This window comes from Triticum urartu, chromosome 4A (genome assembly GCF_056163025.1).
Source record: "Triticum urartu cultivar PI428250 chromosome 4A, HENAU_Tu73, whole genome shotgun sequence".
Classification (NCBI taxonomy): Eukaryota; Viridiplantae; Streptophyta; class Magnoliopsida; order Poales; family Poaceae; genus Triticum; species Triticum urartu.
In genome coordinates this window covers 30671672-30675630 of record NC_141876.1, presented here as the reverse complement: position 1 = coordinate 30675630, position 3959 = coordinate 30671672, and the positions used below count along the sequence as shown (strand labels likewise).

The window sequence follows — 3959 nt, the reverse complement described above, 5'->3', positions numbered from 1 at the left end:
TTGAACGCGGAGGCGCCGTCCGTTCGGCGCTAGATCATATCTTCCGCGATTTGAATCGCCGTGAGTACGACTCCATCAACCGCGTTTTTGTAACGCTTCCGCTTAGCGATCTTCACGGGTATGAAGATGCACTCCCTCTCTCTCGTTGCTAGCATCTCCTAAATTGATCTTGGAGACACGTAGAAATTTTTTGAATTATTGCTACGTTCCCCAACATATATCACAGTAAAGTGGTCACTAATAAAGCACGGAGCTAAAGTAGATCCAAGTGGGCCACCTTACCAGGCAGCCAAAAGGGTGTCTCCCTCAACCCTATTACAGATCAGACCGCGCTACGTTATAGTAATAACTACCAGGACGGGGGACCCCGAATCTCCCAGCATTGGCATCCGCCACAGCCATCGGCACCATTCTTTGTAGCCATGTACAAACATCCAGCCAAACTATGTATGTAGCTACAGATATACAGACAAAACACACTGTTTGCCTTGAAAAAACTACAGATCGACGCTGAAGTGGGTAGGTCACTGCATACGAATTTCCGTATGTATGTATTGTGTGACAAATCTCTGCGAGACGAACATTTTTTTGTGAATGCACTACAAATAATGAAGCTTCAAGAGATAATAACAAGAGTAAAAGAGAGTGACTGCCCATGCCTCTCCCCCTTGAGAATCCACAAAGCCTATGGAGTGCCAAATGGAATCGAATTACCAACCAAGCAGCCAAAAGGGCGTCTCCTTCTCGGCTCTAAAAGCATATCAGAGGTCGCCGCTACATGATACTAACTGGCAGACAGGCGGCGGATAGGGAGGGATGGATCGAGTCAGCCGGACGTGGACGACGAAGAGGGCCAGGAGGTTTAGGGTGCGCTGGTGCCAGGGCGTCCGTGGGTAGAGGTCCTCCATGAACTCCAGCAGTGGCAGCATTGGCTGGTCTCCGGCTCTTCCTTTCTTGTCGTCCAAGAAGACGAGACGAGGAGGAGGATCTATTTCGGTCACCTAGCTGCACGAGGAAACCAAACAGCACTCGCATCAGAAAGGGAAAAATTGAACCAAGAGACTGGGCGGCGGAGAAGAGGGGCGCGGGAGAGGGTGAGGGGTAGTATATATACAAAATTGAACCAGACAACATTCTCTAAAGCAAGCCAACCAGTTATTTTACAAGACACTCTAAGGTACAATGTTAGCAACAGCAGGTGCAGCCCTACAATCATGGATGAGTAGTATATATACAACAGATCACAGTCACTTTGACTTTTTGCAGCGTCTTAAAACTCCTAATTAACCTACTGAAAATAGATACCATTGTAACGACATAACAAGGTGATTTCCGTGCACTCAATTTAAATTCCCATCAATTCCAAACTAAGCTTGGAAGGTGGTGGAGATGTACATAGAGCATGTCTTTTATGCCCAAATTGTTCATTTCCCTGCATTCCACATGATTGTGGCCATAGAAGCTACAGAGATGTGCATGCATACAAGACAAGTTCATAGTCAGTCACATTCCCTTTGCTACAATCTTAATTAACTCTCTGATTGCGCAGAAACTAAACATGATGTTAATGCTCTTGCTATATACTTGATCCAGCAAACACAACAGTAGTCGCTAGAGTAAGTAACAAGAGAAACACCATGTCACAGCCAAACAGAGCAAAAAGTGCCTACTACAGACCAACCTATGGCATAGCCTCCTCTCCTGAAATGCATTTCTCCTCTCAGAAAAGAAAGAATGCATTTTTTGCTCTCAGAAAAGATTGCAAACACACATCGTCAAGGAAGGCAAGTGAGACGGAAGGGCACTCACTGTTGGGCACCTTTTACAGTTGAAGTGGGCCTCACACCGATGGGCTCGCTGGTGAAGTTCTACCGCACGCACACCACATGGCGGTCTCTGGAATATATGACTCGCACTCGTCTAGCAGTTATAGTAAAATACCTAAGAATGATAGTAAATATCTTCATCAGCTGATCCGCAAATCACAGGTCACATTGCATTAAGAATTGCAGGTCATGACATACATAATTAACAAACCAAACACAGTGAATCACGATGCGGTGAAGCAAGCCAACCAAGCTTTTTTGCCGGACAATCTAAAGAGACAGTGTTAGCAACTAGGCATCGATGATTGTATCAGCTAGCCCCACTAGTATCAACTCTCAACAAGTAGGTACTCCCAGGTACTAATATCAGCAGCAGCGGATGCCATTCTTTTTCTAGTCACACAAGTATGTGCAGCCAAACTATGTATGTTGCTACAAATATACAGAACAAACACACTATTTGCCTTGAAAAAACAGGAGACATTCATCATATATAAATACTACAGACCAATCCTGAAGTAAGTAGGTCACTTGTCAGTGCATACATGTTTCAAATTTTTCCCTTTACAAATCTTCAGGAAAATCCAACAATTTGCCATGAATTCACTCCAAATAATGATGCTTAAAGAGATCATAACAAGAGCGAAAGAGAGCGACTGCTGTGTGTCTCCCCCTTGAGAATCCCCAGGCCTGTGGAGTGCCAGATGGAATCGAACTACCAACCAAATAGCCAAAACGTCTCTCAACCCTAAAAGTAGATTAGAACATGCTGCGACATGATACTCCCTCTTTTTCTAAATATAAGTATTTTTAGAGATTTCATTAGAAACTACATACGGATGTATATAGACATATTTAAGAGTGTAGATTCACTCATTTTGCTCCGTATACAGTTCATATTGGAATCTCTAAAAGGACTTGTATTTAGGAACGGAGGAAGTACTAATTACCAGGATAGAGGACAAAAAATCTCCCAGCATTGTCGTCGGACACAGCCATTGGCGCAATTCTTTTTCTGGTCACATACGTATGCGCAGCCGAACCATGTAGCTAGCTACAAATATATACAGCCAAAACACGTTGTTGGCATTGAAAAAACTGGAGACATGCATCATATAGATACTGCATATGTGTTTCAGTTTTTCCCTTTGCAAGAATCTCTGCAGAAATCTGGCAATTTGCCGTGGATTTGGTCCAAATAATGAAGCTTAAAAGAAAGAGATAACAGGAGGAAAAGAGAGCCTCGCCCAATTCAGACTCCCCGGGCCTATGGAGTGTTTATCAATTAGTGTTATCCTAATGTTAGGGGAGATCAGATGGAATCGAACCAACCGGCCGGCCAAAAGCGCATCCCTCAATCCTAAAACTAGATGCGAGGTCCCTGCTACATGATACAGTACTAACTAGCTCACCAGGACTAGGGATAGGAAGGAGGGATGGATCTAGTCAGCCGGACCTGGACGAGGGCGAGGGCGAGCTGGTGCCCAAGCCCCCGCTGGTAGAGGCCCGCGAGCGTGGCTCCAGGAACTCCAGCGGCGCCACCATGGCCTGGTCTCCGGCGCTTCCTTTCTTCCCGGCCAAGAAGATGAGACGAGGAGGAGGTCTATTTTGGTCGCCTAGCTGAGCTTCCCGGCTTAGATGATTATAGACATGTCTATCTAAGTAGGAGTTTTTAAGTAATATGATTAATTAAACTTTAATTTATCATGAACTTAGTATCTGATAGTATTTTTACATGTCTATGTTGTTGTAGATCTATGGCCCGTACCACTGTTCCTTTGAATTTTAATGTATTCCTTGAGAAAGCTAAATTGAAAGATGATGGTAGCAATTACTGAAGGAAATATGCCCTAGAGGCAATAATAGAGTTGTTATTTATATTTCCTTATATCATGATAAATTTTATTATTCATGCTAGAATTGTATTAACCGGAAACTTAGTACATATGTGAATACATAGACAAACAGAGAGTCACTAGTATGCCCCTACTTGACTAGCTCGTTAATCAAAGATGGTTAGGTTTCCTAGCCATAGACATGAGTTGTCATTTAATGAACGGGATCACATCATTAGAGAATGATGTGATTGACTTGACCCATTCTGTTAGCTTAGCACTTGATCGTTTAGTATGT

The 3959-nt window shown here is 43.6% G+C and overlaps 1 long non-coding RNA gene across 1 annotated transcript; it reads right to left on the bottom strand.

Annotated features, from left to right (window-relative positions):
- Positions 1–552: 552 nt before the first annotated feature.
- On the bottom strand, positions 553–3452 carry LOC125531497 (uncharacterized). The gene is made up of 3 exons (XR_007293278.2): positions 3283–3452; positions 1810–1941; positions 553–1005 (listed from the first exon to the last, which is right to left on the bottom strand). It is a non-coding gene; the product is annotated as an uncharacterized LOC125531497 (long non-coding RNA).
- Between the last annotated feature and the right edge of the window lie 507 nt (positions 3453–3959).